This window comes from Lasioglossum baleicum, unplaced genomic scaffold, assembly GCF_051020765.1.
Source record: "Lasioglossum baleicum unplaced genomic scaffold, iyLasBale1 scaffold0685, whole genome shotgun sequence".
Lineage (NCBI taxonomy): Eukaryota > Metazoa > Arthropoda > Insecta > Hymenoptera > Halictidae > Lasioglossum > Lasioglossum baleicum.
Genome location: NW_027469745.1, coordinates 39,439 through 55,336, shown reverse-complemented (window position 1 = coordinate 55,336; position 15,898 = coordinate 39,439).

Sequence of the window (15,898 nt, the reverse complement as noted above, 5' to 3'; positions counted from 1 at the left end):
CTATTGCCAATATTATCCAGCGGATGTTCTCCCGGAATACCTGGTTTTACTTTCGGAGTCACAGAATAGCAGGTGCTATTGTCTTAGCCGTTCCACTCTCAGCGAAGGTGGCAAAGGTCTCAACGGTTTGACCCGACATCTTCTAAATCATGCTCGGAGCATTGGTGTCCTCCTATATTATGTATTCTAATGTGCTACTCTGGACACGAAATAATACTCTCGATGCAGCGGGTGTAGTTCGCGGAAGGAGAGGCCTTCGGTAAAACGTTGGACTTTAAGCTAATTAGTAACGATATAAAACGGTTGGTCGCTCTACATTAATATTCCAACCGTGAATTAAGGTGTTTATAGCTAATACTGTTCAGCGGCCTTAGTTCTGGAATATCTGGTTTGACTTTACCAACCACATGATAGATGAAGCCAATGTCGCAGCGGTTGGAAGGTGGCAACGTTCCCGAGCTGTTTGACGCACGATCTTCTAATAAATACATGAAGTTAATGTGCCGGTCACTGTAATTAATACTAATTTTCGTCTCAGAATCCGAAGTTATACTCTCGCTAAAGCTGTCCAGATTTGCGGATGTAGACGCCTCCGGTAAACGTTCGACTTTGTACAAATCGGTATCGTTCTCAAACGGCTTGGCATCCTACTTTAATATTCAAGCCGCGAATTAAGGTGTTTTTTGCTAATACCGTTCAGCAGATTTACTCACTCTATACCTGGCCTGACAGTCGGTATCACTAGATAGGTGAAGCCATTCACATTGCCGTTAGTGTCTAAAAATGGTGGTGTCGTTCTCCAACGGCTTTGCTCTCGATTTTTATATTTATTCATGAAAATGTGGTGTCCGTCTGCGTGTATGTCGATTAATTTGTTTCCGCGAACAATAAGCAAGATACTCGATACGGCGCGATCAGTTCTCGGAAGGTAAGGTAATCGGTAAAAATAATGACTTTATACTAATTGATATCGTTCTCAAACGGCTTGACGCTCCGTTTTAATACCCAAGCCGTGAATTATGGCGTCGGTTGCCCACACTGATCATTGGATTTACTAGCGGAATACCTGGTTTGGCTCTCGGAATCACAGTATAGATGAAGGTATTGACATAGCCGTTCGACTCTTACAGAAGGTGAGCTACGTTCTCGAGCGTTTTGACCCTAGAATTTCTACTTCATACATGAATTTAATGGTGAAGTCACTAGGATGCATACTATCTTGCATCGTTCAGCACGATGTTATACCCTCGATACAGTGGGTTTGGTCCTCGGACGGTAAGGCCTTCGGTAAAAAGTTTGACCCCTGTACGTATATGTAACGTTCTACAACGGTTTGACGTTGCACTTTAATAATCATACTGTGAATTTAGAAGTGCATTGCCAATCCTGTACAGCGCATTTACTCATGGGATACCTCGCTTTAATTACGGAACCACATGACAGGTGATGCTATGGACGTATCTGTGCGTCCCTCAAAGCAGGTGGTAACGATCTCGAACAGCTTGTGTCTTGATTTTGCTGTTCATACACGAAAATATGGTGTCCGTCCACTAAAATGTCTAATAATTTGATTCCACTACCACTATGCAAGACACTGCCTAAAGCGGGTTACGCTTCTCGGAAAGTAATGACATCGGTAAAACGTTCGGCTTTATCTAAATTGGCAACGGTCTCAAACGGCTTGACGAACTACTTTAATATCAACCCGTGATTTAAGGTGTCTATTGCCAATAATGCTCTGCGGATTTACGCCCGGAATACCGGCTGATACTCATATTATCACAGGTTAGATGAAGTTATATCGAGGTCTTGTAGTTGTACACTACAGCTCGATGCGGCATTACAGTATGGTTTCAGTCAATTCCTTATCCTCCATTTTGTACCATATGCATTCTGTTACAGTTTTCTATTTATTTATTGATACTGCAATTTACTGTTGTTATATTTTCGTTCTTGTTCGAAATTTTCAATTTTTATGTAAAAAAATTGTATTTCTGAGTAAAAGTGCCCTTGAAATTAGTTGAGTGTACCTTTATGACATTATCTTGATAAAAATATTGATATTCTATATGATTGTCTGTATAAGTAACTACGCTGTCGCAGCGACCCGGCTGGAGTGATCCTGTATTTGCGTTCGCCAGATCGGAGCGAAACTAGGGTATGATCTACGTTAACTTCTATAACCTTGATAGTGTACAGTATGCACCTTTCGCAGTTTTCTATTTATTTCTACGTACTGCAATTCACACGTATGGTATTTCCGATTTTCTTCCAAATATCCAACTGTGAATACCAAAATTGTATTTCTCTGTAAATGTGTCTTGGGAATTATGTGAGTGTACGTTTATGACAATATTTTGCTAATCTAATCATGTTCTATATGATTGTCTCTTGCCGTTGTGTTCGGCAGATCGGAGCGGCAATACCGCATGATCTTCGAAAACCATTTTAACCACAATATTCTACCGCATGCAATCTTTCGCAAATTTCTATTTATTTCTGCTTACTGCAATTCACTGTTATGATATTTCGACTATTTTCATTATTTCCAATTTTAATTTGAAATGTTGTATTTCTTAGGAAATCTTTCTATGGAATTAGTTAAGTGTACGTTTATGATAATAGTTTGTTCTATCTTACGTTATTCTCTCATGGGCTGTATACGTGACTACGATGCCGGAGCGAGACGACTGGCGACGTATTGCAGTTGCGTAGAGCAGATTGGGTCGGCACTACTGGATGGAATTTGTTAATTTCTTTAACCTTGATATAGTTCCGTATGCATTTTTCGCAGTCTTCCACTCATTTATGCAGTCTCTTATTTGCTGCATCCATATTTTCAATTTTTTTAAAAACTTTTAATCCTCAGTCTAAAAATTTGTAATTTTCAGTAAACGTTACTTTGGAATTAGTTCAGTGTTCGTTTGTGACATCAGTTTATTAATCATATTGTTATTTTATACGATTGCGTGTATAGGAACCTATGCTTCCGGAACAACACGAGTGAAGTGGCCTTCTAGTAGCGTACCGCAAATCTAAGAGGCACTTGGCACTGCTGGATGGTCTTGGTCAGTTTCTTTAGTCTTGAGATTGTACAGTATGCATTTTTCGCCGCATTCCATTCATTTATGCAGACTGTAATTTACTGTTGTGATATTTTCAATTTTTTTCTAAATTTCACGTTTTTATTTTCAAAAATTGTATTTCTTAGTAAAAGTGCCGTTGGAATTTGGTGAATGAACATTGATGACTTCATTCTGTTAAACATATTGTTATCATTTACGATTGTCTTTATTCGTACCTCCACTTCCCGAGCGACACGACAGGAGTGGTCTTGCAGTTGTCTTTGGTACATCGGAGCGGCACTATGGATAGTCATGGTTAATTCCTTCATCCTTCATTTTGTACCGTATGTATTTCTTGGCAGTCTACCCTCATGTTATACGTATTGCAATTGACAGTAACGATCCTTTCGATTTTTCTCATAATTTCCTGTTTATAATTTCAGAAAACGTATTTCTTAGTAAAAGTGTCTTCGGAATCAGTTGTGTGTACGTTTGTGACAATATTATGTTAAATTCCTTCTATTTTATATGATACATTGTATACGTACCTACGCTTCGCGCGCGGTACGGTTGTAGTGGTCTTGTAGTTAGGTACGCAGATTGGAGCAGTACACTGGATTGTCCTCGTTAATTTCTGTATTCCATGATTTTAAACTGTATGCATTCTTTCCCAATTTGTCCATTTACTTTATACGTTCCTTAACTTACTGTAATGATATTTTAGGTTTCCACTTTATAATTTTCAATTTCTATTGTAAAAGATTGTATTTCCTGGTGAAACTGCCTTTGGAAATAGGTGAGTGTACGCTTATAACATTATTTGGTTTAACTAACCGTGATTGTGTATGATTGGCTGTATACGTACCTAAGATGACGGAACAACACGACTGGAGTGCTCTTGCAGTAGCGTTCGGTACATCGTAGCGACACTACTGTATGATTATCGTTAATTTCTCCAACCTCGATATTGTATCGTATGCATTTTTTCCCATTTTCCCATTCATTTGTACAAACTGCAATGTAGTGTTATTATATTTTCGATATATTTCGTAATATTCAATTTGCATTTTAGAAAACTGTATTTCTTAGTAAAAGTGCCATTTGGAATTAGTTGTGTGAATTCTTATGACAATATTGTGTTAAATTCTTTGTTATCTTATATGATTGTCTAAATACGTACCTATGCTTCCTGAGCGTCACAAATAGAGTGGTCTTGCAGTTTCATTCGGCATGTCCGAGCGACACTACTGCATGATTTTCGATAATTTATCTATTCATGATACTGTACCGTATGCATTGTTCCCAGTCTTCCATTTATTTATACATGCTGTAACTTACTGTTATGATATTTTCAATTTGGTTCAAATTTTCCACTTTTATTTAAAAGAATTTGTTTACTTTTAAAAGTGCCATTGGAACTTGTTGAGTCTACGTTCGTGACAGTATTTTGTTATATATAATGTTATTTCCTATGATTGTCTGTATACGTTGCTACGCTGTTTGTGCGACACGACTGGCGAGGTCTTGTTGTAACGTCCGACAGAACGAAGCGACCATGCTATATGGTCTTTGTTAAATTCTTTAAGCTTAATGTTGTACCGTATGCAATCATTCGCAGTCTTCTATTTATCCCTACATGATGTAGATCAGATTTATGATATTTCCCATGTTTTTCAAAGTTATCAATTTCGTTTTAAAAAACTGTATTCCTTGTAAAAGTTTCATTTGAGTTAGGTGAGTTTAGGTTTAAGACAATATCATGTTACATTCTCTATTATTTTATATGGTTGTCTGTATACGTACCTATGCTGCCAGATCTACACGACTAGAATCGTCTTGTAGATGCGTACGGCATATTGGTGCGTCATTACTGGGTGGTATTTGTTTACTCCATTAACCACGATTTTGTATCGCATGCATTCTATTGTAGCTTCTTATTTATTTCAGCATTCTGTAATTTAATGTTATGATATTTTAGTTCTTTTTTTTTTTTAAATCTTCAGCTTCTTATATAGAAAATTGTGTTCCATAGAAAAAGAGTCCTTGGAATTAGTTGACTGTACAATTATGACAATATTATGTGAAACCTATTCGTCATTTTATACGCATGTCACTATACGAACCTACGCAGCCGATCGACACGGCTGGAGTGGTCTTGTCGTTGCGTACGTAAGATGAGACATATTTCAAGGTCATCATTAATTCCTTTAACAATAATATTGTACGGCACGCATTCTTTCGCAGTTTTCTATTTATTTACAAATACTGTAATTTACTGTTATGATATATTCCATTTTCTTCGAAACATGCAAGTTTTGTTTCAATAATTGAATTTTGTCAGGAAAAGTGCCGTGTGAATTAGAGGAGTTCACTTTTATGACAATATGTTGCAAAACACACGCCTGTGCGACTCCCAAAGAAGTTGGTCACTTTCTCGAACCACTTGTCCTTCTTCTGGTTCATAGATAAAATTAAGTTTCCCGTCACTAAAATATATATATTTTGCTTCGTTGGCGTCGAAGTTACACCCTCGATACAGCGGATTAGCTTCTTGGAAGGTACGGCCTTCGGTGAAAAGTTAGACTCAATAGAGATAGGTAAAGTTGTACAACTGTGTGACTCTGTACTTTCATATTTATACCGGGAAGTAGGTTTTAATGCCGATAGAGTACAGCGTACTTAGTCCCGGAAAACACGGTTTGACTCTCGCAATCATAGGAGAGGTGAAGCTGTTGACTTAGCCGTTCGACTCTCATTGATGGTGGTATCGTTCTGGAAAGGTTTGACCCTCCATCTTCTGATTCATACACGAAATAATGATGCCCATCACTAAAATGTATACTAATGTCTATCTTTGAGCACGAAATTATACTCCCGCCATATACGGCTGGATAGGTTCAAGGAAGGTAAGGTTTCTGCAACAAGTTTGACGCTATACCAACAGGTATCGTCCCACAGTGGTTTGACGTCCAGCTTAATATTCATTCCCTGATTTAATGTGTTTGTTTCCAATAATGTACGGAGTTCCTGCCGTGACTATCAGAATCCCTGGATATGTGAAGCTATGAACTTGGTCGTTCGGCGCTCAAGAAAGGAAGGTATTGTCCTCGAACTGCTTAACCCTCGATCATTCAATTCACAATTGAAATTAAGGGTACCGTCACTGAAATGTAAACTAAATTGCTTCCATGTACACGAAGTTATGCTCTTGATACAGCGGGTTAGGTTCACGGAAGGTAAGTTATTCTGTAAGAAGATTGACTTTATATAAACTGATAATGTTCTCCGATGGTTTGACCCTCCACTTTAATATTCAAACCGTTGATTAAGGTGACCAGTGACAAAACTGTTCAGTGCATGTGCAACCGGAATACCCGGCTTGACTTTCGATATGACAGGATAGGTGAGGCTATTGACTTAGTCCTTCGACTCACAGAGAAGGTGGCAACGTTCTCGAACGGTTTAACACTCGACATTCTCCGTCATGCATGAAATTAATGTGCTCGTCAGTAAAATATCTACTAATTTGTATCTCTAATCGCGATGTTGTATTCTCGATACGGCAGGTTATATTCTCGGAATGTAAGGACTTCGATGAAAAAAGTGACCGTAAACCATTTGACAAGAATCGAGGCTAATTTGTCTCTCTACTTTAATGTTCATGCCGAGAATTATGGTATCCATTTGCTATATAATTCAGCGGATTTTCTCCCGAAATGGCTTGTTTGACTTTCGGAATCACATGACGGATGGGAATATATTGCCTAAGCTATTCGTCTCTCAGTGAAGGTGGTAACGTTGTCGAACGGTGTAACTTTTGATCTTCTTATTCATACATCAAATTAAGGTGCCTGTCACCAAAGTGTATACTAAATTGATCCTCTGAGCTCTACGTAATACTCTCGATACAGCTGGTTAGGCTTTGTGAAGTTATGGACCTCAGTAAAACGTTTGACTTTATACTAATTGGTATCGTTCTTAGACTTTTTGACGCTCGACATTAACATTCAAACCGGGAATTATGGTGACTATTGCCAATACCATTCAGCGGATTTAGTCCAGGAATACCTGGTCTGACGCTCAGAATCACAGGGTAGGTGATGCTATTGACTTTGCCGTTCGAATCCCAAATAAGCGGGTAATGTTCTCGAACTCATTGCCCTCGACCTTCTAATGCATTCATGAAAATAATGTGGCGGTCACTAAAATGTGTACTAGTGTGTTTCTCTGATCACGAAGTTATACCTTCGATACGGCGGGTTAGGTTCTCGGAAGGTAACTCTTTCTGTAAGAAGCTTGAATCTACATCAATGAGTAATTGTCCACAACGGCATGACGGTACTCTATAATATTCATACTGCGAATTAAGGTGTCTACTGACTACACCCTTTAACGGATTTACTTCCAGTTTACACGCATTGTCATTTGGAATTACAGCGTAGGTGAAGCTATTGACGGAGCCGTTCGTCACTCAAAAAAGGTGTTATCGTTCTCGAACGGTTTGAATCTCGATAATTCTCATCCTACATCAAAATAAGGTGTGCATCTGCTATAACGTTTACTAATTTGTTTCCGTCAGCGATAACTAAGACAGTGGGTACAGTGGTTTAGGTTCTGTCAAGGTAAGGTATTCGGTAAGAAGACTGACTTCATACGAATTGGTAACGTTCTGCATTGGTCTGACATTTTAAGCTAATAATCAAACCGTGAATTAAAGTGTATATACCAATACTGTTCAGTGTATTTACTCCCGGAGAACGTGGTTTGACTCTCTTAATCTTGGATTAGGTCAAGCTGTTGACTTAGCCGTTTGTCTGTCAAATAGGATGTTAACGTTCTCGAGCGGTTTAACAATCGCTCGTCAAATTCATATATCAAAGTATGGTGTGCCTCTACTTTAATGTCTACTAATTTGTTTCCGTGGGCACTAAGAATGACAACAGCTACAGAGGGTTAGGATCTAGGAAGGTAATGTATTCGGGAAAAGAATGACTCTATACAAATTGGTAATGTTCTCCGACGGATTGGCCTTCTACTTTATTATTTATACCGTGAATTAAGGTGTCTATTGCCAATACTGTTCAGCAGATTTACTCCTGCATTACCAGGATTGACTCCCGGAATCACAACTATAGGTGAAGCCGTTGACTCAGCCGTTCGACACTCAAAGGAGGTGGTAACATTCTGGAAGGGTATTGCCAATAGAAACGTTAATTCACGGTTTGAATAGTAAAGTAGATCATCAAACCGTTTGAGAAGCTAACCCGCTGTATCGAGAGTACAGCTACGTGATTAGAGAATCACATTAGTATACAATTTAGTGACTGCACCTAAGATTCAAACTTGAATTAGAATATCTATCGTCAAAGTGTGCGAGAACGTTACGTCCTTCTTCTAGAGTCGTACTACTATTCCAATACCTTCACCTATCACATGACTCTGGGTGTCAAGTCAGGTATTCCGCAAGTAAATATGCTGCTCAGTATGGGCAATAGGCACCCTACTACAAGGTATAAATATTATAGAACACAGTCAAACCGTTTGAGATGGATACAAGTTCCCACAAAGTCAACCGTTTTACAGAAGACCATACCTTCCGAAAAACTGACCCACTGTGTCGATACTATAACTTCGTGTTCAGAGAAAGAAATCAGTCTTCATTTCAGTGACGGGCACCGTAACATCATATTTGAATTACAAAACGAGTGTCATGTCGTTCGTGGAGGTTACATCTTTCTTTGACAGTCGAACGGCTTAGTCAATATCTTCTCCAATCCTCTGATTCCGAACGTCGAACCAGTCATTCCAGGAGTAAATCCGCTGAACAGTTTTGGCCATGGACACCTTAATTCGCGGTATGAATAATAAAGTAGGGTGCCAAATTGTGGATGAACGGTACGTATTGTTATAGAATCAAACTTTTTACCTAAAGCCTTGCCTTCCGCGAAGCTAACCCGCTGTATCTGGAGTATATCTTCATTATCCGAGAAGCAAATTAACATACATTTGTGTGACGGTCACCTTAATTACATGAATCTGCTAGAAGATTGCGGGTCAAACCTAGCGAGACCGTTACATACTTCATTGAGAATAGAATGGCTAAGTCAATACCTACACTTTTCCTAAGATTCCGAATGCCAAAGCATGTATTTCAGGAATAAATCAGTTGAACGGAATTGCCAATGGTCGTCTTAATTCACGGTTTAAATTTCAAGGTAGAACGTCAATCCGTTTGAGAACGTTACCAATTGATATAACGACATACTCCTTACCGGGTACCTTACTTTCTGAGAACATAACCCGCTGTATCGTGGGTAGGACTTGGTGTTCATAGAAACAAATTAGTATATATTTTGACAGACGCGCACCTCAATTTCATGCGTGAATAAGAAATCCGCTTGTCAAACAGTTCGAGAACGTTTCTTCCTTCCTTGTGGATCGTACGGCTACGTGAATAGCTTTGTCTGCCGAAAGATTCCGATAGTCAAATTAGGTACTCCGGGAGTAAATCGGCTGATCAGGATTGGGAATTGACACCTCAGATCACGGTTTGAATTTTAAAATAGAACGTCACAATATTTGATAACGTTACCAATTGCCATAAAGTCGAACGTTTTAGCGAAGACCTTACCTTCCGCGAACGTCTCCCGCTTCATAGAGAGTATAACTTCGTGTTCAGAGAAAGAAATTAGTATCGATATAAGTGACGGACACCTTAAGATCGTGAATGAATTTGAAAATAGAGGGTCAAGCATTTCGGGAACGATACCACCATCTTTGAGATTCGATCTTCTAAGTCAATAGCTTCACCTATCCTCTGATTCAGAGAGGTAAGGCAGGTATTCCAAGAGTAAATCCGCGATAGAGAATTGGCAATTGACACCTTAAATCACAGTTAAAATATTAAAGTACGGCCTCAAACCGCTTTAGAGCGTTGGCAATTGGTATAAAATCAAACATTTTATCGATGGCCTTACCTTCTGGAAGCTAACCCGCTGTGCTTAGAGTGTAAAAACGTTTTCAAAGCAACGAACCAGTAACATATTTTAGCGACGGCACCGTACTTTCATGTATCAATTAGAAGATCTAGTGTCAAACCTTTCGAGAAGGTTACCACCGTCGTTCAGGCTCGTACAGCGGAGTCAATATCTTCACCTTTACTTGTGGTTCCGAGATGAAACCTGGTATTCCTGGAGTAAATGCGCTGAACCGTGCATTAGTATTCAAGCCGTTAATTAAGGTGTCTATTGCCAATCCTGTTGAATATTTAAAGCAGACCGTCAAAACGGTGTATATCGTTACGAATTGCTATAAAGTCAATCGCTTTACCGATGACCTTATCCCCCGAAAATCTACCCGGCTATATCGGGAATATAACTTCGTGTTCAGGGAAAAACGTTAGTCTGCATTTCAGTGTCGGCACGATAACTTCACGTGAACTAGAAAATCGATTGCGAAACCGATCGAGAACGTTATCACCTACTACGGTATTCGAACAACTAATTGAATAGCTTCACATATCCTATGTTTCCGAGAGCTATACAAGGTATTCCTGGAGTAATTCCGCTGAACAATATTGCAAATAGAAACCTTATTTCATGGATTGAATATTAAAGCAGACCGTCAGACCATTGTAGAATGGCACCAATTGCTTTAAAGTCAGGACTCGTACCGAGGACCTTACCCTCCGAAAAACTAACCCGCCATGTCGAGAGTATAGCTTCGGGTTCAGAGAAAGAAATTAGTATTCATTTCAGTGAAGGGGCTTTAACTACGTGTTCCAATATGAAGATCGAGCGTTATACCGCTCGAGAATGTTGCCACCTTCTGCGAGACACGAACGGCTAAATCAATTGCGTCACATCTCCCGGGATTCCGAGAGCATAACCAGGCATTCTAGGAGTAAGTCCGCTGAAAAGTATTGGCAATAGGCACGTTAATACGAGGTTTGAATATTATAGTAGAGCGCTAAACCGTTTGACAGCGTTACCAAATGGTATAACGTCAAACGTTTTAATGTTGACCTTACCGCCCGTTGAAATAACACACTCTATCGAGAGTATAACATAGTATTCTGTGAGATGAATTTGTAGACATTTTAGTGACGCGCACCTTAATTTCATGAAAGAAAAAGATGATATAAGTTCGTTCCGTTAGAGAATGTTACCACATTCTTTGAGTTTCAAACGGCTACGTCATTAGTACCACTTATCCTGTGACTTCGATAGTCATTCCTGGTACTCCTGGAGTAAATCCGTTGTAGAGTATTGCCAATACATACCTTAATTCGCGGCGTGAATATGAAAATAGAGCATCACACCGTGTGATAACGTTACCAATTGCCATAAAGTCAAACGTTTTAGCGAAAGCGCTACCTTCCGCGAACATCTTCCGCGTCAACGAGAATATATCTTGGTCTTCAGAGAAAGACGTTAGTATTCATTTCTCTGACGGGCACTTTATTTTCATGTATGAATTAGAAGGTTGAGCGTCGAACCACTCGAGGACGTTGCCACCTTCTGTGAGAGACGACCTGCTAAGTGAATGGCTTCACCTAACTTGGGACACCGAATGTCAGCTAGGTATTCCGGCAGTACTTTGGCGGAACGGTGTTGGCAATATACACCTTAATTTACAGTTTGTAGGTTAAAATGCAGAGTCACGACATCTGAGAACATTACCAAATGGTATAAAGTCCAACTTTTTACCGAATACATTGCCTTCCATGAACATAAACCAGTTGTAGCGAGTACCATGCCTAGTGATCACGGAAACAAATTAGTGGACAATTTAATTAGACGGACACCCTGTTTTGATGTGCGAATAGAATAATCGAGAGTCAAACCGTAGCAAGAGCGATCCCACATTTTCTGAGAGACGAACGGCTACGACAGTAGCTTCACGTATTCTGTTATTCCGATAGTCAAACCAGGTATGGCGGGAGTAATTCCGCTGATAATTATTAGCAATGGAAACCTCAATTCACAGTCTGAATATTGAAGTAGAGCGTAAAACTGTTTGATAGCGTAACCTATTGGTTTGAAGTCAAACGTTACATTGATGACCCTACACATCGCAAGCCTAACACACTGTATCGAGTGTATAACATCGTTTTCAAAGGAACAAATATGTAAACATTTTACTGGCGCGTAGCTTAATATCATGCTACTATAGGAAGATAAAAGACATACCGTCTGAGAACGTTACCATCTTTTTTGCGAGTCGCGCACCTAAGTCAATAGCTTCATATATCCCGTGATTCCGAGAGCCTATCGAGGTATTCCGGCCGTGAATCCGCTGTTCAGTGTACGTAACGGACACCTTAAATTAAGACATGATTATTAATGTAGGCAATCAAACCGTTGGCGAACATTACTAATACGTATGATGTCCTTATTACCAAATACATTACAAGCCAAGTACATATCACGCTATAGCGAGTGTCACGCTTAGTGCTGACGGAAACATGCTAGTAGACGTTTTAGCAGACGGACACCATATTTTCATGTAACAATAGAATAATCGAGAGTAAAGCCGATCGAAAAAGTTCCCACCACTTTTGGGAGTCCAGCGCCTAAGTCTATAGCTGCACCTATCCCGTGATTCCGAGAAAAAATCAGGTACTACAGAAGACAATCCGCTGTACACTATCGGCATTGGACATCTTAATTCGCGTTTGGAATATTAATGTGTGGCGTGAAACCGTTTGAGAAAGTTACATGATGGAATAAAATCAAACGTATTACCAAAAACCTTACCTTCCGTGAACCCAACCCGCTGCAGCGACAGTGTTCCTTAGTTTGCACGTTTTCAAATTAGTAGACATTTTTGCAGACGGACACATTATTCTCATGCATATATAGGAGCACCGAGGGCAAACCGTACGTCAACGTTACCGCCTTCTGTTGAATGCGAACGGGTAAGTCAGTAGTGTCACCTATCCAGCGGTTCGAAGTGTCACATCAGGTTCTGCAGGAGTAAATCCGCTGAAAGTTATTGCCAATAAACAACTTAATTCACGGTTTGAATAAAAAAGTAAATCTTCAAGCTGATTGAGATCATTGCCATTTGGTATAAAGTCAAACGCATTACTGTATGCCTTACCATCTGTGAAGCTATCCAGCTGAATCGAGAGTATAACTTCGTGTTCAGAGATAGAAAGTAGTATTCATTCAAGTGACGGGCACGTTTACTTCATGTATGAAGTAGAAAATCGATAGTCACACCGTTGGGGAAAGCTAACACATTTTGTGAGAGAGGAACGGCTATGACAATTGCATGGCGCATCCTGTAATGCGGTGAGCCAAACCTGGTAGAGAAAGACCGCTGAAGAGTGTTGGCAATAGACACATTCATTTAGAGTTCGAGTATTAAAGTAGAGCGTCAATCCGTTTGTGAACGTTACCAATTTTTATAAAGTCCAACGTTTTACCGATGGCCAGCGCTTTCGCGAAATTCACCCGCTTCATCGGGAGTATAACATCGAGTTCAAGGAATCAAATTAGCGAAATCAAATTACATTTTAGCGACTGGGACCTTAATTTCACCATGAATAAGAAGTTCAGAGGTCAGTTCATTCGGCAAGGTTACCTCCTTCGTTGAGATTCAAACGGTTAAGTCAATAGCTTCATACATCTTGCGATTCAAAAAGACAAACGAGATATTCCAGGAGTAAATACGCTGCACGGTATTCACAATAGATAACATATATCGCGACTTGAATATTAAACCAGAGCGCCAAACCATTTGAGAAAGTTATCAACTTGTACCCAGTCAAACTGTTACCGAAGTCCATACATTGAGCGAACCAGACCGGCTTCATCGGGAGTATAAGGACGTGAGTACAGAAAGGAATTAGTAGTCATTAAAACCTTAGGTTCGTATATGATTTACAAGATCGAGATTCAAACCGTTGAAGAACGTTACCATCTTACTTGAGAGTATCACAGCAAAGTCAACAGCTTCACCGATCCTGCGATACTGACAGACACATCTGGTATTGCGGGAGTTAATCCGCTGAACAGTATTGGCATTGGCACAATAATTCACAGTATGTATATTAAGGTAGGGAGTCAATCCGTTTGAGCATGCTACCAATTCCTGTTATATCAGCCGCTTTAATCAAGACCTTACCCTCCGAAAGACTATCGCGCTGTACCGAGAGTACAATATGTTGCTCATGGGAACCAACTAGTATACATTTTAGTGACGGGCACGTTAATTTTTTGCATGAGTTAGAAGATCGAGTATCGAACCGATCGAGAATGTAACCAGATACTTTGAGAGTCGCACAGCTACGCCAATAGCTTCACCTACCCCGATATTCCGAGAGACAAACCAAGTATTCGGCGAATAAGCCAGCAGTATAGTATTGGAACTAGACACGCTATACCACGTTATCAATGTTAAGGAACAGTGTCAAACCATTGTAGACCGCTACCTATTGCCATACAGTTAACCTTTTTACCGAAGGCCTTCCCTTGCGAGAGCCAGTACCAATGTATCTAGAGTATAACTTCGCGTCCAAGGAAGCCATATAGTATATATTTTAGTGTCGGCACCCGTAGTTTCATGAGTGAATAAGACGATCGAGTGACAAATGGATCGAGAATGTTATCAACTTCCTTGTGAGTAGAACGGCTATGTCAATAGCATCACCCATCATGTGATGCCGAGATGCAAACGAGGTACTGCAGGAGTGAATCGGCTGAACAGTATAAGCAACAGACACTTTAATTCACTATTTAAATGTTATAGTTGAGCGTCAAACCGTTTGAGAACATTACCAATTGCTATATAGACAAACGTTCTTCAGAAAGCCTTACCGTGCGAGGAGGTAACCCGCCTCTTCAATAGCATAACTTCGTGTTTAGGTAAACACACCAGTATACACTTTAGCAGACGGGCACCTTCTTTTCATATATGTGAATATGAGGGTCGATTGTCAAATTGTGCTAGAACGTTACCAACTTCTGTCAAAGTCGTAATGCTAATTCAATAGCTACACCTATCCTGTGATTCCGAGGGACAAACCAGGTATTCCGGGAGTAAATCAGCTTTACTTTATTGGGAATAGGCACAATAATTCACGGTTTGAGTATTAAAATAGAGCGTCACACCGTGTGGGAGGGTTACCTATTGCTATAAATTGAAACGTATACCAGAAATCGTTAACGTGCGAGAAGCTACCCCGCCATATCGAGGGCATAACTTCGTGTTTAGAGAAACACATTAGAGTACATTTTAGTAATGCCACCTTAAAATGATGTAAGAATTAGAATATGGAGCGCTAAACCGTTCGTGAAAGTTAGCACCTTCTTTGAGATTTGAACGGCTACGGTAATAGCATCACCTATCCTATGATTCCGAAACTCAATCGAGATATTTCGGGAGTGAATACGCTATACCGTATTAGCTATTAATACCTTATTTCGCGGAGTGAATATTGAAATAGTGCTTCAAAGCGTTCGGGAGCGTTACCAATTGGTACATAGTCACACATTTTACCGATGGCCTAACCTTCGGAGAAGCAAACCCGCAGTTCGGAGAGTATAACTTCGTGTTCAGAGAATGAAATTAGTCTCCATTTCTGTGACGGGCCTCTTAACGTCATGTATGAATTAGAAGATCCATGCTCGAACAGCTCGAAAATGTTAGCACCCTCTTTGATAGTAAGGCGGATAAGTCCATGGCTCCCCCATCCTGTGATTCCGAGACTCAAACCAGGTATTCCGGGAGTAAATCTGCTGAACAGTATTGGCATTAGACACGTCAATTCAAGGTTTGAATGTAAAAGTAGAGCAACACTAATTTTGAGCTCGTTTCCAATTGGT